General features: G+C 49.0%; 1 long non-coding RNA gene and 4 other non-coding genes across 6 annotated transcripts in view; 4 read left to right on the forward strand and 1 right to left on the reverse strand.

The window, feature by feature from the left end:
- Window positions 1-20187, forward strand: part of LOC127041005 (uncharacterized) — a 367956-nt gene extending 347769 nt beyond the window's left edge. The window contains exons 2-3 of one of the 2 annotated variants that reach the window (XR_007771588.1): window positions 19211-19370; window positions 20090-20187. This is a non-coding gene — a long non-coding RNA (uncharacterized LOC127041005). Of the gene's footprint in view, window positions 1-3629; window positions 3737-4497; window positions 4697-19210; window positions 19371-20089 lie in introns of those variants that run through there. The other variant, XR_007771589.1, reaches the window with a different exon arrangement.
- TRNAS-AGA (transfer RNA serine (anticodon AGA)) lies at window positions 851-932 on the reverse strand. The gene has a single exon. It is a non-coding gene; the product is annotated as a tRNA-Ser (tRNA).
- Window positions 3069-3140, forward strand: TRNAC-GCA (transfer RNA cysteine (anticodon GCA)). Its single transcript has one exon. It is a non-coding gene; the product is annotated as a tRNA-Cys (tRNA).
- Window positions 6746-6818, forward strand: TRNAK-UUU (transfer RNA lysine (anticodon UUU)). The gene has a single exon. It is a non-coding gene; the product is annotated as a tRNA-Lys (tRNA).
- Window positions 9675-9748, forward strand: TRNAT-UGU (transfer RNA threonine (anticodon UGU)). The gene has a single exon. It is a non-coding gene; the product is annotated as a tRNA-Thr (tRNA).
- Window positions 20188-20602: the final 415 nt, after the last annotated feature.

The following is a 20602-nucleotide window of genomic DNA, read 5'->3' on the forward strand; positions in this document are numbered from 1 at the left end:
TGCTGCTCTCTCCCGCTCTGTGAACACAGAGCAGGGGCGGCAGAAGCTTCCTTACAGTGGGGGGGGGGGCACTGTTATCCGAACTGTGGCACCCCCATGACACTCCTTCCCTAAGGACCTCCACTCACAGTACCTCTCCCCTCGAGGCCACACCCACAGAACGCCTCTTCCCCAAGACTGCACCCTTCCCCCCCTCCATCATTTGTCCTAACAGCCAGTAAAGAGTGGTGGGGCCATGGCCCTCTAACCCCCCTGTTCCAGCACCCCTGACACAGAGCTAAGCAGGCAGCAGTGTGTACGTGTATGTGTGTGTGTGTGACAGAGAGTGCTGTGCTGTGCTGAGCTGAGCCAGTGAGAGAAGAGGGGCTGATGTTGGGGCTGTCCCCTGCCTCAGGACTGGTTGCTTCCAGCAGCTGTCTGAACTTAGAGACAGTGTGCCGACACACTCACTCTTCCGCAACACACACACTGTCTCTCCTCCCCACACACACTGTCTCTACCCCAGCATGCACATTGCAGTTGAAAAGCAGCTGGAAATCTAGTAGGATGCCCATGGAACAGAAAACTGTATCATGTGATGCTGTACCAGCCTGTGAGGCATTGCAAACCCTTCCCAAAGCACCCTGCAGCCAGTTGCACAATGGGATAGCTACCACAATGCACTACTCTCTGTGGCCATCCAAGAGATGCTAGCATGGATGTGCTCTGGTGACACAGGGCATAGGGTGGACATGCAACAGCTGTTCAATTAAAACACTTTAACTAAAGCCATGTTACTCTTTCATCTAGACATAGCTTAAGAATGAGACAAGACTCAGCTCCATCAAAGCAGAAGAACCACAGCTTCCTCCATAATTGGCAGGATTTGAACCTGCACAGGGAGACCCCAATGGATTTCTAGCCCATCACCTTAACCACTCAGCCACAACTACTTGCTTGACATGTGGCTCTCACTGCCCTCTAGTTCTGTTCTCACTGAGTGATCAATTCCAGTTGTTTCCTCAGACCAGCTTCCACAACGCACACACTGCTGTGCCGTTGTGTAAGTGTGTCCATGGCTGAACAGCAAGAATTCCTGCTCCTTTCCCTTCTGGCTGGAGCATGAGGAGAGTGTGTTCGTGGTTAATGACGTTGCTGTACCTTGTCCATTTCCTGCCTTGATCATTCAGACAGTCCCCTTCCCGCCATATCCCCAGGGCTTTGCCAGAGGGTTGGTGGCTCCTTTCTTTCCTCACCCTGGAGTAAACTCAGCTTTTTATTCCATCCTTGATGTTTCAATGAATAACAACAGATGACCAAAGAAAGAGGTGGACAGGGTGGGTCTCAGGGGAGGGGCAGAGAGGTGTGGGCGGTGGGCAGGTCAGGCCAGGGGAGCAGGCAGAGAGATGTGGGTGGTGGGCAGGGCCGGCCTCAGGGGAGGGGTCAGAGAGGTATAAGCAGTTGACAGGGCAGGTCTCAGGGGAGGGTCAGAGAGGTGCAAGTGGTGGGCAGGGCTAGTCTTAGGGGAGGGGGCAGAGAGGTGTGAGCAATGGGCAGGGTGGGTCTCAGGGGAGGGGGCAGAGAGGTACAAGCAGTGGGCAGGGCAGGTCTTAGGGGAGGGGCAGAGATGTGTGGGTGGTGGGCAGGGTGAGTCTCGGGGGAGGGGGCAGAGAGGAGTGGGTAGGGTGAGTCTCAGGGGAGGGGGCAGAGAGGTGTGGGTGGTGAGCAGGGTGAGTCTCAGGGGAGGAGGCAGAGAGGTGTGGGCAGGGGGGTCTCAGGGGAGGGCTCAGAGAGGTGTGGGCAATGGGCAGGGTGAGTCTCAGGGGAGGGGGCAGAGAGGTGTGGGCAGGACAGGTCTCAGAGGAGGGCTCAGAGAGGTGTGGGCAATGAGCAGGGTGAGTCTCAGGGGAGAGGGCACAGAGGTGTGGGCAGGACAGGTCTCGGAGGAGGGCTCAGAGAGGTGTGGGCAATGGGCAGGGTGAGTCTCAGGGGAGGAGGTAGAGAGGTGTGGGCAGGGCAGGTCTCAGAGGAGGGGGCAGAGAGGTGTGGGCAGGGGGGTCTCAGGGGAGGGGGCAGAGAGGAGTGGGTATGGTGAGTCTCAGGGGAGGGCTCAGAGAGGTGTGGGCAATGAGCAGGGTGAGTCTCAGGGGAGGGGGCAGAGAGGTGTGGGCAGCAGGCAGACCTTGGGGTACAGGGTGGAGAGGCGCGAGCAGGCCTTGGGGGAGGAGAGGAGTGAGCAAAAGGTGGACCAGCAGGCCTCAGCCAAAGAGGAAGAGCAGGTGTGGGAAGTGGCCAAATGAGAGTGAGGGCAGAGCACAGGTGGGGCCTCAGAGGGAGGAGAATGAGTGAAGGGGGTGGAGTGGGGGGACAGCACCATGGTCTGGGCAGGGCCGCCCACCGGATTCAGAGGGCCTGGGGCAAAATAATTTCAGGGCCCCTTCCATAAAAAAAAGTTGCAATACTATAGAATACTATATTCTCATGGGGGCCCCTGCAGGGCCTGGGGCAAATTGCCCCACCTGCCACCCCTCTGGGCGGCCCTGCCCTCAGCCTCTTCTTGTAAGTCCTCTGTCCCCTAATCATTTTTGTTGCCCTTCCCTTAGACTTTCTCCAATTTGTTTCTGTATTGAGGGGGGGGGGCGCGAAAACTGGACACAATGCTCCAGATGTGGCCTCACCAGTGCTGAATAATCACTTCCCTCGATCTGCTTGCAATGCTCCTACTAACCTAGCCCAATATGACCAGTTCCCCATATTGAATGCAGACACAGCAATATTTGATAAATTGGTTCCTGTCCATTCAGGAGGTTATTTCCCACCTATTTATAAATAATGAAGATGCTCTAAGTGGAGGGGAGAGAGCTGTTCCGTCCGTGCAGTTAATCCATCTCCCCGAGAGGTGGTAGCTATGTCACTGGGGGAAGCTATGTTGGTGGGTGTGCAAGCTGTGGTGTCTACATGTATATATAAAGTTTAATCAAACCCCATTTTTAAAACCCCTGTGGTCTGGGAATAGAAAAGGAGCTCTCTGAGGCGGAGCCAGTCCTTCAAAATCCTTAAGATCACTGACTTGCCTTTGTAAATGGCATGGGGGTATAGCTCAGTGGTAGAGTGTTTGACTGCAGATCAAGTGGTCTTTGGTTCAAATCCAAGTGCTCCCTTGCAAACCTGTTCTTCCAATTAAAAATAATTTTGTTTCCAGTATGTTCAGGAGCTCCACTAAATAGGGGTCCCTGAAATGAATAAACACACTCAATGCTTTCCTGTACAAGTGTGTAAAAACCTAGCAAACATGTCCCCCAGCTGAAATCACTTCCAATCCTCTAAGTGTCTAGGTTTGTTTTCATCAATTAAATGAAGACACATTTGCAGGTCCTTGGCCTCCATGGGCTACAATGTGCAGAAGAACAAGAACCACATCCACTTGGGAGGAATGGACTAGTTTCTATTACATTTGGTAAATAAGTTGCCATGGGGACTGAAAACTCTACTGGAGATGGATAGGAGCCTGTTACAAAAATAAAATAACCAAGATTTACCAAACTCCCTGTGTCACATTCAAACCTCTCTTCATGCGCAAAGTATCAATTGGGGCTCTAACAAATGTTAACCTTCCTGTAACACAGGTCATTGTTCCTTGTAACTTTCAGATGCATTCAAATGGCAGCTGTTTACAGGTCATGGGCTGCTAGTTCATGAGCAAGAGCAGAGCCTCTGTAAGTTTACCAACCATAGAGCTTGTTATGTCTGCATCTAAGTAAGTGCAGAGTTATTTCAATGGCTCCTACACTGACATCTGCTGCCCCTTCTGGCTGGTTAATTGCACTATTTGGAACTTGCTCCTAAAAGTGCACCCTTTCTGGGAGTGAGTCAAAACTGCCCAAGGAAACCCCATTGGGTTTCAAGGGCAGTTTGAGCAAAGAGGTGATGGGACAGCACAGGGGTCTCAGAGCTTCTCTTTCATTGCAGGGTCAGAGGGTGCTACTAGCATGATTGTGGGGTTCTCTTTCTGGCTGCAGGAGGAAAGGGGTGTGTAGTGGATTAGAAGTGGGGGCCTAGAAGTCAAAGAGAAAACATCTCCCTTTTCAGCTTCAATGCTCATTGAACAAGAACATGGCTTCTCATCTCTTAGGTTTCAGAGGAGCAGCTGTGTTAGTCTGTTTCCTCAAAAAGAACAGGAGTATGTGTGGCACCCTAGAAACTAACAAATTTCTTAGATTCTGTTGCTATCATGTGGCCATTTCATTTCACTTCTTATTATTAAAAGGTTTGAGTACTTCACACAGAAACATTATTTCCTTGGGAAAGACGGAGAAATGGAAGCTGCATTGATTTAATCCTCTGAAAATTAAATAAGGATTAAAATATTCCCCAGACAGCTCAGTCCCAACCGTTCTTCCTCACTGCTGCCAGTGAAACTCAGTTCTGTCCCAGGGCCCCAAGAACTGCTGGGTGGAAGTCCTGGGTCTGATGTGCAGTAAGAAAAAAAAAAGATAATGGATGTACCCTATCTCCTAGCACTGGAAGGAACCATTGAATCCAGCCCCTTCCTTCATTGGCTAAACCAGACAGTCTCTGCATAAAAGAATAAATGGACACAAATCAGATGTCAAGAATTATAACATTCAAAAGCCAGTCAGAGAACACTTCAATCTCCCTGGTCACTCGATTACAAACCTAAAAGTCGCAATATTACAACAAAAAAACTTCAAAAACAGACTCCGACAAGAGACTGCTGAATTGGAATTAATTTGCAAACTGAACATCATTAAATTAGGCTTGAATAAAGACTGGGAGTGGATGGGTCAGTACACAAAGTAAAACTATTTCCCCATGTTTATTTGTCCCCTACTGTTACTCACACCTTCCTGTCAACTGTTGGAAATAGGCCATCCCGATTATCACTACAAAAGGTTTTTTCTCCTGCTGATAACAGCTCACCTTAAGTGCTCACTCTTGTTATAGTGTGTATGGCAACATCCATTTTTTCATGTTCTCTGTGTGTGTGTGTATATATATATATATATATCTTCCTACTGTATTTTACACTGCATGCATCCAATGAAGTGGGTTTTAGCCCAGGAAAGCTGATGCTCAAATAAATTTGTTCATTTTCTAAGGTGCTACAAGTACTCTTCCTTCTTTTTCCAGATAAATTAATGGAGGTTAAGTCCATGGATGGGTATTAGCCAGGATGGGTAAGGAATGGTATCCCTAGCCTCTGTTTGTCAGAGGGTGGTGATGGATGGTAGGAGAGAGATCACTTGATCATTACCTGTTAGGGTCAGTTCTTCTGGGGCACCTGGCATTGGCCACTGTTGGCAGATAAGATGTGGGGTTGGATGGACCTTTGGTCTGACCCAGTATGGCCATTCTTATGTTCTTATGAAGGGCGGGGCAGAACTCTGGGACAGAGTTTCTGTAGTGTAGTGGTTAGCATGTTTACTTAACATGTAAAAGGCCTCTGGTTTGAATCCAGGCAGAAACAATGAGGGCTTAATTTTCCCAGCTCCTACTGGCCTGTCCCTGCTGTTGTAGGAGCAGCAGTGATTTCTATGCTCAAAAGGTCTGTCATACTTCCCCTGCTCCTGCTTTTGTCTCCTCTCCCTCTCTGAATGCCCATGAAGTGGCTTTACCCTTCCCGCTCACTCCTGGACTACTGGAGGGATGAATGGGCTGGTTGAAGAGCAGAAGAGCTTCCAGGTAGACAAGGTGTCTGGGACTCTAATTAGGCAGCACTCACAACCCCAGAGCATGGACACTGCCCAAGGTGGAGTGTGACCAACCAGATGCAGCCAAGTCATCTCTAGTTGCAGACCATTAGGTGCAGGTCCTTAAAAGGAGAAGGAGCCATGTGCTCAGGAGAGCACTCACAGGCTTGTACCTCCAGTGAATGCCCTTTGCTCGGACCGCCTGGCCAGTGGATTTCTGCGTTGTATTTCACTGTGCCTCAGGAAGACTTACCTTCATTGCACTGTCCATAGCTGCGCTGTGGGACACTTACCTTGCAGAATCCTGACATCTCCACTGCTGTGCCTGTCCTGGGAGCGTGAGTATGCAAGTGTGAGTGTGACACTCCCCCCCTTCTTTTTTTGAGCTTAGCTGTGAGTATAATAAATGTGCTGCTTTCTGCCAAACTCTGGTGGGTTATTAGTCCTCCCTACACTTACTAGCTAGCCCAATTTTGGGTAAAACCTGCGATAAACTCAACACCAGCAGGATAGAGGATGGTGAAATGAGCTGAGAAAAAGCCTTAGCTTCAGTATCTCCCATACGGTCCATGCTGGAGCTCTTTTTTGATTCTGGGACTGCATGGTCACCTGAGCTGATCGGCGCTCCACGCTGGGCAAACAGGAAATGAAATTCAAAAGTTCATGGGGCTTTTCCTGTCTACCTGGTCAGTGCATCCAAGTTCAGATTGCTGTCCAGAGTAGTCACAATGGTACACTGTGGGATAGTGCCCGGAGGCCAATACCGTCGAATTGCAGCCACACTAACTCTAATCCAACATGGCAATACCAATTTCAGGGCTACTCCCCTCATCGGGGAGGAGTACAGATGTTGGTATTAAGAGCCCTTTATATCGATATAAAAGGCTTTGTTGTGTGGATGGGTGCAGGGTTAATGCGATTTAATGCTGCTAAATTCAATATAAACTCGTAGTATTGACCAGGCCAGTGAGAGCAGCAGGCTTCCCCTATTGTTTCTTGCACTTGTTTTCTTCACTAGCTTTTCCTCTGCACCAAGTTGCTCTGGTTCCTTGTGAGCCTGGCTAACTCAGTTGGTAGAGCATCAGACTTTTAATCTGAGGGTTCAGCGTTCAAGTCCCTGGTCAGGTGATAAACTACTCACCAAGCTCTTGACTGTCTTTCTGGAGTCCTCTTTGATGTTACTTCTTCTCTTCAGGATTTTCCGTTTCCTCAGAAGGGCCTTCTTCTGTGTGGGTTTGAAGGGGCAACTTCCTGACAGCCCCTTTGTCCTTGCAGCCTGGAAGAATAAAGGCCTCTGGGCATATAGCATGTTCCTTCCCTGCACACACACACATACAAACAGAGAATATTCCTAAGGAACTAGAATCACCTGCTGCCTTCCCCTTTCCTGCTGGATCCCCAAACGAGGATGCTCTTCAGCCTAAACCCATGTCCCCTCTTTTCCCAGTGCCCCTCAGTCCCAACCCTTAGTCCCTCCTATGCACACTGCTCCTCTCTCCCCACCAGAGCCTACTCCTCTTCACCCTTCTCCTCTGTCCCAACCCACAGCCCCCTCCTATTCCCAGTGCCCCTCAATCCCAACCCACAGCTCCCTCCTTCCCTCCAGCAGCAGGTGCTTCAGACCCCCGCCTCAGGAAGATTTTCTTGCAAGGTTTCATGTATGAATCTGCATGTGGATTTTACGGTATGTTGGAAATATGTTGGGTTGCTTGCCGAAATGATCACTTTTGCCTGGTGTTGGATTCCCAGTCTCCTTGTTTTTGGGGAAGGAGAAATAAAGCATTGTTATCCTTGTTGTGTGAATCGAGGGCAGCACAACTGTACTTGGCAGACCCCGACTGAGGGACTCACTCTCAATTCAATAGCACTTGCTAGGCAGTGGACAGGGGTTCCAAAGCCAAGTGGGCTAGGGCCTGGGTCCTCATACTAAAATCTAGATGTTAGACCAACTTTAGGATAGAGTGGCTGTGGAGGGATGAGTGAGTCCCTAGACAGCACAGTGAGTATGGTGCCATCTTATTTTCCCCCTTTTCCACCCAGGATGGCAGGTTAACTGTACAAAGGCACCTCTGGGCTTGCACTGACTAAGGACAACAGCTGTGAGTAGGGTGCAGAGAGGGGATGGTTCATGTTAAAGGACTTTTGGTTGCTGGACTTATGAACCATAGGGGGAAGGACACTGCCCAGCTTATTTGGGAGTGGGTCTTTTCCTCATGGTTTATGTTTATGTGTTGGGGCTGCTGACATGACCTCTGCTAACCCTGGGCTTACGTTGCAATGTAGGCATACTGTGAGAGGGCATCTATACTGTGACAAAATCCCTGTGGCCTGTCTGGCCTGGATGATCTGATTTGGATTCCTGGGGCTCAAACTGGAGCCTAGACTCAGAGACCCTCACCCTTCGAGGGGTCTCGGAGGCTTGGCTCAAACCCAAGGGTTTGCACTGTAATTTTATAACCCTGCAGCACAAGCCCCACAAGCCTCAATCAGCTGACCCAGTGTTTGAGAATAGTGACTTGGGTGTGTTAATGGCAGTGTAGACATAATGCTAGGCTATGTCCACACTGCAATGAAACACCCAGGGCTGTCCCATGCAAGCTCAGGCTCCCAGGGCTTGGGCTGTGGGGTGGTAAATTTGCAGTGTAGATATCTTGGCTCAGGCTGAATACCGGGCTCTGGACTCCACAAGGTTGGGAGGGAGTTTAGCAAGCAAAAAAGGTAAAATGGCAGTGGAGTACTACCGTGGATTCAATGGCATTTCTCCATTGGTCTGTCTGCTTTGAGGCAGGGACAATAACACGTCCTGCTGCATTTGTTATTTCAAAGGGTGGTTTAGGATTTTCATTCTCACACACGGTGCACAAAACAGGACTCAATCCTCTGGAAACTAAATGAGCTGCTCACAGATTTTGGCAGCCACAATGAGCCATTTGGTGTGAGAGCCCAGACCTGCCCCTGTCCCAGAGAGATGGGGTCATCTGCAAGCAGCTTGGAACACTGATCTATCAGCTCTTAACTCCCAAACTTTCAGTAACTCTATTGTCAATGCCTGTGAGTGTAATTTAAACCATAAGAACAGCCATACTGGGGTGGACCAAAAGTCCATCTAGCTCTGTGTTTTGTCCTCTGACAGTAGCCAATACCAGGTGCCCCAAGAGTTACTCAACAAGGCGTCACTGGGAGTTGAACCAAGGATCTCCTGTTTACCAAACAGGGGCTTTAACCAGCTAAGCCATGGTACCTTCCTGTAGGTAAAATACAGTGTCTGCTCACACTTGACTCCCTGCCATCCCCACTGGGGACTGATAAACTTTGCATGTGTTTGAATTCTGCAAAGCAGAGGAGCAGATGAGGTTTTCCTTGCAGGTTGTGTGTGTGTGAATCTTTGGCCAGGTCTGCACTACAAAGTTATTTCAGCATCATTATATTGCTTAGATGTGTGAAAAACACACAACACTCCCTCGGTTGGCAGCTTGTGGCTGGTGTACACGCTGCAATGCCGCGTCTGGCGACAAAACTGCCCTGTTTTGGTGACAAAATAAAATCACTTCGACAAGAGGCCTGGAGCTTTTTGCAGCAAACTTAAAGTGACAAATTGTCAGTGTAAATGCTGCTGGTTATCATATTGCCATAACTGGCCTCCACCAGTATCCCATAATGCCCGCCATGAACTCACCTGCCCTGCATTCCTGCTGCAAAGCCTGGGCCCCTCCCCTTTCATAACTCCAGAAAGTTCTAACAGCTGAGCTGCTATCTACACTGGGATTACCTTGATAGAACTGCATTGCCAGCCTAAGTAATGTAATTAGACCAATCTAATTTTGTAGTGTAGACCTGTCCAAAGAATCACACACACACCTTGGGAGCAAAACTTCACCTGCTCCTCTGCTTTACAGAAGCCAAACACTAGCAACACTTGTCAGGGCCCAGTGGGGCTTGTCAGAGAGTCAGGTGTGTGCAAACACAATGCTTTAAATAACAGCAGGCGCCATGGCTTAGTTGGTTAAAGTATCTGTTTTGTAAACAGGAGATCCTGGGTTCAACTCCCAGTGGTGTCTTGGGGAGTGGCTTTTAGGGCACCTGGTATTGGCTACTGTCAGAAGACAAGATTCAGAGCTAGATGGGCCTATGGTTTAAATTACACTCACAGGCACTGTTAATAGAGTTACTGAAAGTTTGGGTGTTAAGAGCTGATAGGTCAGTGGTCCAGTCCCCTCAATGTGGTTTTACCATTTCCACTTGCTAAACTCCCTCCAAACCTCTATAAAATTACAGTGCAGACATAGGGGCTTTAGCCCAACCTCTGAGGCCCGGTGAGGGTTTCTGAACCCAGACTTCAGTGTGAACACAAATATCTGCACCACAGTTTTTAGCCTCTGAGCTTTATGTCCATGAGCCCAAGTCAGATGACCCAGGCCAGCCATGCTGCCATCTTTATCCCAGGAGAGATGGACTCTGAGGGCACGTCTCCATTGCAGTGGAAGCCCAGGTGTGGTACGCTGTGCTCAAAGCAGCACCTGGAAGCCCCATATTCACCACTCTCATATAATGATGACATGGTTTGTACAAAGTCTGCCTGGTGAGGTATCATTTCAAAAGTCTTGATCTGTTGAACATTAATATCTTGTTGGATTGTGTGTGCTCGCATTAGTTGGGAAGTTATGAAGTTTTGCTTTCCATGCGTTACTGAGATATGTCATGAGGTTGAGAAATGCCCACCACCAGCCTTTCAGGTGCGACAAAGGAGGAGCCAGACTCGCTGCTGGCCCATTGAAGGTATCCACATTCCCAAGGACTATCTCAGGAACCTTGTATAATGTAGGCTTCTCTGAGATAGCACAGAGACAATGGACACTGCTTGACTCACATTGTATCAAAGGAGCTTCCTATCAAGTTGGAAGAAACTATGAAAGAGGGGAAGAGACATAGACTCATAGACTCTAGGACTGGAAGGGACCTCGAGAGGTCATCAAATGCAGTCCCCTGCCCTTACGGCAGGACCAAATACTGTCTAGACCATCCCTAATAGACATTTATCTAACCTACTTCTAAATATTTCCAGAGATGGAGATTCCACAACTTCCCTAGGCAATCTATTCCAGTGTTTAACTACCCTGACAGTTAGGAACTTTTTCCTAATGTCCAACCTAAATCTCCCTTGCTGCAGTTTAAGCCCATTGCTTCTTGTTCTATCATTGGAGGCTAAGGTGAAGAAGTTTTCTCCCTCCTCCTGATGACACCCTTTTAGATACCTGAAAACTGCTATCACGTCCCTTCTCAGTCTTCTCTTTTCCAAACTAAACAAACCCAATTCCTTCAGCCTTCCTTCATAGGTCATGTTCTCAAGACCTTTAATCATTCTTGTTGCTCTTCTCTGGACCCTCTCCAATTTCTCCACATCTTTCTTGAAATGCGGTGCCCAGAACTGGAGACAATACTCCAGTTGAGGCCTAACCAGCGCAGAGTAAAGCGGAAGAATGACTTCTCGTGTCTTGTTTACAACACACCCGTTAATGCATCCCAGAATCACGTTTGCTTTTTTTGCAACAGTATCACACTGTTGACTCATATTAAGCTTGTGGTCCACTATGATCCCTAGATCTCTTTCTGCCATACTCCTTCCTAGATAGTCTCTTCCCATTCTGTATGTGTGAAACTGACTGTTCCTTCCTAAGTGGAGGACTTTGCATTTATCTTTATTGAACTTCATCCTGTTTACCTCAAACCATTTCTCCAATTTGAACAGATCATTTTGAATTTTGACCCTGTCCTCCAAAGCAGTTGCAATCCCTCCTAGTTTGGTATCGTCCGCAAACTTAATAAGCGTACTTTCTATGCCAACATCTAAATCGTTGATGAAGATATTGAACAGAGCCGGTCCCAAAACAAACCCCTGCGGAACCCCACTTGTTATACCTTTCCAGCAGGATTGGGAGTCATTAATAACTACTCTCTGAGTACGGTAATCGAGCCAGTTATGCACCCACCTTTTAGTTGCCCCATCTAAACTATACTTTCCTAGTTTATCTATAAGAATATCACGCGAGACCATATCAAATGCCTTACTAAAGTCTAGGTATATCACATCCACCGCTTCTCCCTTATACACAAGACATCATGACTTGGCCTCTCTCCTGCACAACTCAGCAGCTGGAAACACACCTGGAGGAGAAAGACTGAACTGATTTAGAAATCAGAAGAGAAGAATAACAATAATACTTTCAAATCAAAGTCTCCAAACAAACTAGCATTGGTTTTTCAGCAGAAAATTTTCAGTTTGGGGAATTTAGTTTTCTCAGTCAGACCTTGCCAAGAGAAGCAGGGAGAAAATGTTTGAGTTGCCTCCTTCAGAATAGCTTGGCTTAGACACTAGCTCTGGTTCACTGCTCTGGCCTTGCTCAGGTTGAGGGTATTTTAATAATTTGGGCAGGTCCCAGGGTGTTTTAGGGAGATGATGAGGATGTTACCTTTTGAGATAAAAACTAAGAAATACACTACTAGAGAATTTGTTTTTTTTAAAGAAAACTGGGATTTAGACATTTTATTTAAGGGAAGAGAGTTCTGAGTAGGTTTTGTTTGCAAGAGGCAACATTGTTTGATCTGTCATTGTACCAAAGGGGGAAGATGGTTTTCTACAACAGAAGGGTGAAAACTAAACACATCCGGTAAGGATGGGATTTAAACTCATGCATGCAGAGAACAATGGATTAGTAGTCCATCACCTTAACCATTTGGCCACCTCATCTGAGCTGTCAAGAAAGAGACAGGAGGAGAAATCTAAGGCTAGGAGAGATAGGGACAGAGGAGTTTTTAAATACTAAGCGGAAGCGCGGGCTGAATTAGCTCCCCCCCTCACATCTAGTGAGGAGCTGGGGGAAAGACTTCAGGAACTGACCGTGTTTGCACAGATACACCTACTCTGCTTAGGTATTCAGCATCATAGGGCTGCTTTCCCAAAATGACCAGTTTTGGCTGGTGGTGGGTTACAAATCACTTTAGGATTGAATGGAATGAAATGTTATTATCCTTCCTGTATGAGTGAAGGGCAGCAGAACATACCTAGTCCGTCCTGATGGAGGGGTGGGTGGATGAGGAATAGCTTTTATTGGACTTTGTAGAAGTGATTGAGGACATCACCCTAAACCAGTGGTCCCCAAACATTTCACACTGTGCCCTCTTATCCATGGCTGTGGACCCTTGGAAGCCACGTTCAAGAACCAAGGCTGGGAGTGGGGCTGTGGCTTGCTGGGGAGAGGGGTGCAGATGGGTAAGGGGGTCAAGGCCAAGCGGGAAGCCAGAGCCCCAGGATAAGGGTGGGGTTGGGGAAGAGCTGGGACAGAGTGAAGCTGCATAGTGCTTCCTCCATGGGGGCTGGCTCAGGCCCTCAGGTGCCCCCAAGAATGTTTCTCTGTGTCCCCCTAGGAGTCATGCCCCACATTTTGGGAACCACTGAACACTACACACTAAGCAGGGCTAGTGATGCCATAGCCCAGGGAAAGGGAGAACAAGTGCAGGGCCCGCAGCACTGGAAGCATGTGAAGGGTCTGTAGAAAAGGGGCAATGGCTGGTGGCACGGGGAGTTAAGGACAAAGGGGGCACAGGAGGGGGCAGGAGTTAGGGGTGAAGGAGGTGCAAGGGTTGGGCGTGCAGGAGCTAGCAGTAAAGGGGGAGTGGGGATCATTCAGGGCAATGGGGAAGTGCCAAAGTACAAGTTTTGCCCAGGGCACCATTTTCCCTAATGCTGGTCCAGCAAACAATTGGAAATGACCCTTCAGTGAGACCAGAACCAGTGTAGAAAAGCGCCTTTGTTAAGTGGTTGTGGCTGAGTGCTTAGGGAGATGGGTTTAAAAACAACAGGCATCTCTCTGTGGAGGTTTGATTCTTGCCTGCTAGGCAAGGTTGGTGTGTGGTATCTGCATGGCTGTATTTTCAGTGTCTGATTACCCATGGTGCCACAGGGAGCCAAGTCTATACATATTCAGAGGCTCTTTGCCAGGGTTTCTCAAACTTCCTTTCACTGCAACCCCCTTCTGCTGAAAAACACCTTACTACATGGCCCTGGAAAGAGGGACCAAGCCCCTCCACACTGAGCAGAGGCAGAGGAGACAAAGCCTGAGCCCTGCCCCAGTTGGGGGAGGGCGAAAACCAGAGCTTGAGGGATTCAGCCCTGGGTGGTGGGACTCAGACTTTTGGCTTCAGCCCCAGGCACCAACAAGTCTAATGCCAGCCCTGGCAACCCCATTAAACAGGGTCACATCTCACATTGGGGTCCTGACATAGTTTGAGAATCACTGCTCTATGCTGAGGGGAGGGAGTTTTCCTGTGGGTGTAGTTGATTCACTTCCCCAAGAGGTGGCAGCTGTGTCAGTGGGAGAAGCTATATCGGTGGGTGTGCAAGTTGTGGTGTTTACCACATTTAAGAAGTTTAATCAAACCCCATTTTTAAAACCATCTGTGGTCTGGGAATGGTAAAGGACGTCGATGAAGCAGGGTTTGTCCTTCAAAGTCCTGGAGATCACGATTCCATGCACCTGTTGTCATGGGGGTATAGCTCAGTGGTAGAGTGTTTGTTTGCAGCTCATGTGGTCTTCACGTCAAACCCCAGTGTTCTTCTATAACTTTCTTTCTTTTTTTTTAAAAAAGGAAAACATTTTCATTTCCATTCTCCATTATGTTCAGGAGCTCCACTATATGGGGGGGAGGGGGCTAGATATGAATGTAAACATTCAACATTTCACTGTCCAAATGCATAAAAACCTAGCGAAGCTGTCCATCAGCTGAAATCAGTTCCAATCCTCTTAGTGTCTAGTTTATGTTTTCATCAATTAAACAAAGGTATCATATGAATGTGCATTTGCAGATCCCTCTTCTCCAGGAGCTATGTTGTGCAGAAGAACAAGAACCACATCCAGTTGGGGTTCAGGATTCTGATGAGCAAAGAGCCAACAAATGTTCTGAGGGCTGGAGAAAAATGCCTTCTAGTGAGCTATTGAACGAGCTCAACCTGTTTAGCTTATCAAAAGAATATTGAAAGGTGACTTCATTGAAGTGTTGAAGGGCCTTAATGGAGAGAAAAGATTGGGTATGAAAGGGCTCTTTAGTCTAGCAGAGAAAGTCATAACAAGACCCAATGGCTGGAAGGTGAAAAGGGACAAATTCATATTACAAATAAGACACAAATATGCAACAGCGAGGATGATTCACCACAGGAACAAGCTACCAAGGAAAGTGGTGGATTTGCCATCTGCTGATGTCTTTTAATGAAAACTAGATGCCTTTGTGGAATGTGTTTGCCCCCAAAGTAGCTATTGTGTCATACAGGAGGCCTGCGATATGCAGGGGGTCAGGTTAGATGCTCTAATGGTCTCTTCTGGCCATAAAGTTGACTAATTTCTGAAAAACTGAGTATAGCGCTGGGAGCAGCGTCTGATGTACTACTGTCTAGCCGGCTTGCTTCCTAGAACGAATGCTCCTTGAGTGGGGTGATCCACAGGGAGTAGCACAAACCTCCAAAGTGCCTGGGCAGGGGCAGGACATTATCACAGCAAGGGAGGGGTATGGCAGTGACATCAAAAAGGCCTTTTTCAGGAACTCAAACTATTGGTCAAAGGTGGTGGGGAGGTGGTGACCTCACAGAAAGATGCAACATCAGCCAGGCAGGACAGGGGCGAAGGGCCGGGGAAACCTCAGAGACCCCTGCGGCTTTGCATCAGCAAGTCTCCTTCTCCAGGTCTCTCTTTGAGGACTGAGAGAGTATTCATGTTCACGGACGTGAGCGCCAGGAGGAACCTCTTTTGAGTTTTCTCCTTCCCTTTTTGTAATTTTACTAGAAAACAGATGTCCCTGTTGTCACGGAGTCACCGGGTGATGCTCTGGAACTGCTCCCCACCAAGCCAGTCAGGACTTTGGGGAGCCTTCTCTCCCTTGGAGCAGACTAGTTCAGGGCAAGAAGCTCACACAGCTTCACCTCCTGGGTCTCTCCTTGGAGCATTCAGCATCCTCTGCCCCTCCATGTGCTTCCCACAGCGAGCCCACCCCAGCGGGGTCCTGGGGAAGCCACCGGGTTCTGCACCCCCACTTTGCAGTCAGACGTGACTCTCAGCCAGCCAGTAAAACAGAGGTTTATTTGATGACAGGAACAGGGTCTAAAACAGAGCTTGTAGATACAGCGAACCGGACCCCTCGGCCGGGTCCATTCTGGGGGGCAGTGAGCCCGACCCCCAGGTCTGCCCTCCACCCTTGGCCCCAGCCAGCTCCAGACTAACAACCCCTCCCAGCCCCTCCTCTCTCCTCAGCCCCTTTCCCGGGCCAGGAGGTCACCTGATCTCTTTGTCTCCAACACCTTCAGCTGGCACCTTTGCAGAGGAGGGGCCCAGGCCATCAGTTGCTAGGAGACAGAGTGTCAGGCATTTAGGTGCACTGGCCCTTTGCTCTGTCAGATACTTAAGAACTGCTATGGGGACACTGGGGCACCAACACAGTATTCAGGGGAAATATTAAGAACTTTCCCAGTTCGTCACACCTGTTTAGAAGGTAAGAGCCTCCTCGAGTTTTAAAACCTGTTCAGTCTGATCTCTCTGTTGACAGTTGAAATCTAGGCATGGTAAATACAAGTTTAAGGACGCAGAATTTTATTCTGCACCTGGGATTTTGTCCTTTAGAATCACTGGGGACATTAGGGTTTGTCCTTTTTGTTTCACCTTTTCCTCCATCCATCCCTTCCTCGTTTCTCTTTGTCTCTTTCTTCTTTTGTCCTTTCAGCTGTTCCCCTCCCAACACCAGAAGCGGTGTGTGTGTATGTGTGTGTGTTGCGGGGGAGTACTCGGCAGCACACACTGTGGGAGGTCCACCCAGAAATGTGGGGCTGAAATAGTGCTCGGGCAGTGATCCCCACCGGTGACTTGGGCCATCCTTTGGGCTCTCTGGTGAAAACCCTCGGCCTCCTTTTCTCAGTCTCTACCCTGATTGGCTGAGCAGGGGGTTATTGACAGGGAGGAGACTCAGGTCCTTGTTGTTCTCTTTGAAGACCAAGGAAATAAGTCAGAACCAGTTATATATTTGATGAATTCTGCTGCTTCAGTGCATTAATAGTCTCTGAGCAGTTCATGATTCTCTCTAACATTGCAGTTCTCCTAAAATACTTGCTGAATAATTACTGTGCAGTGTTGGTCTGCAGCTCATTAGAGAGCACTTTACTCAAGTCAGTCAATGTTTGCAATTCAAGATCTGATGGTTACTTTGAAAATCAGGGCTCTTGGGGTCCTATTCCCAATTCTGCCACTGGCTGGCTGTGTGACCTAAGACAAGTCAATTCTCCTTTCTCAGCCTTAGCTTCTCCCTCTTTCAAGTAGGGATAGTAATGATCCGCTCCTACCTACCTCACGGTGGGTGGAGGATGGGGATCCATTGGAGAGTGTCACTAGAAGTAATGCATAATATGAGGTGTCCTATCACGTTTACTCAGAGCAGATTATGACATAATAGAATAGCTGAAATAGACTCTTTTATTTGTATTTTTTCATTTTGAAATTGTTAAGAGCAGCAACTACTTAGCTCAGAGTGAAACATCTTAACTCATGTTTGTAATCTAAGTATCTCCTCTTTGTGTGCAACGAGGCAATTTAACACACTCTGACAAACAGGAGATGCTTTTGTTTTGCAACAAAATATTTTTGCAAAGAACTTTCATCCCATTTATTTTGATTTCAAGAAAGAAAGTGGTTTAGTCTGAATGGAATTTTCTGATAGAAATGGTTTCAATTAAATTTCTCCACTATCTCAATTCCTGAGCTCTATCCCTGCCTCTGGGGACAGGGGGTTTGCTGGTTGTTAGAGCAGGAGTCAGGACCTGAGGCTTCTCTTTCTGGCTCTTCCACCACCTTGCTATGTAGGCCCTTGGGTAGGTCACTTCCCTTCTCTGGACCTCAGGATCCTCCCCATCTGTCCAATGGGAACAGGGACAGTTCTTGAACTCGGGCAGTCATTAGCCTGGGTGAGATAAGGGGCGTTAAAACCCTCTGTGAAGGAGAAAGGGGAGTTTCACGGTGTTTAGCACCAAGGAATTCTAAAGTTTGCTAAAATGTTTAGTCTGTGGAAACAAAAAATGGTCGGGGCCAAACATTTTAACCACTGCCTTTTCTAAAGCCCATTCATGGATGTGTGTCCCTATCTCTTAGGTACCTGGGGTTCCTTGCCAGGAGGAGAGAAGAGGTTCCTGCCTCTGTTTTTGTGGCCTTAACAAACCAGGTGTTGTGCCCCAGTTCTCATCTGAGATCCCTGAAGAAGAACATATTCCCACTCTTCAACAAGACAGGACCTATCTTTAAAAGGAACAAAAAGAACTCTGAGACTTACTAGCTCGCCTCACTTCCATAGCTGGAGAGATACTGGAGTACATTCTTAAACAATCAGTTTGTCAGCAGCACCAACAGGATAGTTTGGTTCTTAGGACTAGTGAGCATGGATTTGTCAAGAACAAATCATTTCAAACCAATCCTCTTTCCTTCTTCGGCAGGGTTCCGGGCCTAGTGAAGGTGGGTAAATAATAGATGGGATCTAGCTCGGTGTTACTAAGGCTTTTGACACAATCCCGTAGGACATTCTCACAAGCAAACAAGGGAAATGTGGTCTAGATGCAATCAGTGTGATGTGGGTGTAGAGCTGGTTGAAAGCTCAGACTCCAAGAGCCCTTCTCCATGTCTGGCTGTCCAATGGAGAGGGTGTACCTAGTGGGTCCGGCAGGGATCAGTCTGGGTTCCGGTACTATTCAATATTTTCATTACTGATTTGGAAAATGGAGTGGAGAGCATGCTTCTAAAATTTGCAAATGACACCAAGCACTTTGGATCACAGGATTGGAATTCAAAATGCCCTTAACAAACTAGAGAATTGGTCTTCTTGAGCCAAACTCCATGGCTGGGCCCCTCTCTCTAGATTGGGATGAAGTGAAATCCCAGAGCCAAACACTCCTCCTCCTGAGCAGTGTGCTCCAACCTTAAATGGTCAGATGCTGCTTAGCACTGTCAGAACAGTTTTGTCTGGGAGATTCTCCCAGCACTTTTCAATAGCGGGAAAGTATGAAATCCCATCAATGGAACTCAGGAGTCTTGACTCCCAGTCCCCCAGTCCAGTGTCTCCAGCGAAGCACACTCCCTCTCATAGGCAGGGGGAATGGCCATGAGGGCTTGCTTGTAATTTCCAGCTGTGGGAGGGAGTGTGCAGCAGTGGTTAGCAAAGGGGCCTGGAAAGAAGGACTGCTGGGTCCTATCCATACTTCTGACACTTGGTGTGACCCTGAGTCAGTAGCTTCCCCTCCCCAGGTTTGTTTCTCATCAGTAGGGTTGGGGTCGCAGTCCCGACAGCACAGGGGAATTGGGAGGCTGCAGGAAGGTGTGCAAAGTGCTGGGATTTCAGGATCCCAGAGGCACTGTCACCCCTGCACTAGGGTGATGTTCTGCACCCCCTGCTGCTGGCTAAGTTTCTCCTTTCCCTGGCAATAAGACAGACTCTTGTTTTCACAGCCAACCGATTGCCCAGTGTCATCACTCTGTCTGCTGGCTGGGCAGGGTAACTCCTCAGGTCACCACCCTGCTCTCCAGCCTGTCTTGGGCTTGGAAAGTGAGGAGAAGGGCGAAGGATGACACTGAACATCCTCCATTCATCGCTCCATCACCAGAGTAAGTGAGTGGCATTAGGGTTCCTCAGTGGCATCCCCTGTCTGTCTGGGGAGAGGCAGAAAGAGGGGAGAGAATCTCTCCCAAAGGAGATTGGATTTGCGAACTGCCCCCAGGAGCCCCTCACTCTCAGATCGGGGAGGGGCTTCTCCAGAGCCGTCTCCAGCATGTTTGGCAAGGTCCCAGCAATGGGGCTCCCAGCCCTTCCCTTGTGGGAGACTGTTCCCCAGGCTGAGAGTCTCTGAGCTGGGCCAGAACCGGTGAGCTGCTGAGCATGGAAATCAATGGGAAATGAAGGATCCCTGGCCTTGCTATGTCTAGGGACTTCGAAGTGGGGAATGGTTTCCCAGGAGAAGTCCGGACTCCTGCGTTCTGTTCCTTCTCTAGCCTGGGCAGGGGATGGATGGGAGGAAGCGTGAGTGTGTCCTGGGCTGGCAGGATGGAGCTGCTTGTCCAAAGTGACCAGTGGTCTTTGTGACTGACCCCAGTGCTCGAAAAGGACGAGACTCCCCAGTTCTTGCAGCCCCAGGGATGACGAGGGGGAAGGTTGAGGGGTAGCAGATCATGCAATGAACTCATGCCAGTGTGTGTAGCTTGCACACCCTGCACCCCATTGGGGGAGAGGAGCTGCTCTGGCTGGGGCAGGGATGGGGAGAGACCAAACAAGTTGGTTAGTGAGAGGCTGCCTTGACCCCAGACTCACGTCTGCTCGCCGCTCGGTTCCAGGATGGCCAGGCACCTGAGGATGTTCAGGAAGAAGGCTCTGCAGGCGACCCCAGAGCCTGTGGGAAGCAGCTGCCATCTTCCCCAGGAGCGGAGCTGCCCCACTGTCCCCAGTGGCGGGGAAGGAGCTCTCGGCTGGGCCAGGAGGTGGAAGTGCCCAGCCTTCTGGAAGAGGTAACCTGCTCCCGGCCAGGCGCCGAGGTGGGAGAGGCACCGTCAAGGCCAAAATGGAGCTGGGCCAGGATGCAGCTGGGCAGGCAGGACCCAGCCCTGGAGCAGAACTGGGCAGGGTGGTTCCGGGGCTTGTTGTGTGGGCAGCAGCGGCCCCAGGAGCCCAGCCCCGATTTCCAGCAGGAGGCATCACCCTGCCCAGTCAGTGGGGACCTTCCAGCCTTCCCAGGGCAGGAGGTGGAGGATCCCTCTCCCAGCCCCAGCAGCTCGGCCCGCTTCCTGTGGGACAACAGCAGTGCCTGGAACTTGGACACCAGCGAGGCTGACGGACGCTTCTGCTTTATT

Source organism: Gopherus flavomarginatus (genome assembly GCF_025201925.1).
Source record: "Gopherus flavomarginatus isolate rGopFla2 chromosome 13 unlocalized genomic scaffold, rGopFla2.mat.asm SUPER_13_unloc_1, whole genome shotgun sequence".
NCBI classification, from domain to species: domain Eukaryota; kingdom Metazoa; phylum Chordata; order Testudines; family Testudinidae; genus Gopherus; species Gopherus flavomarginatus.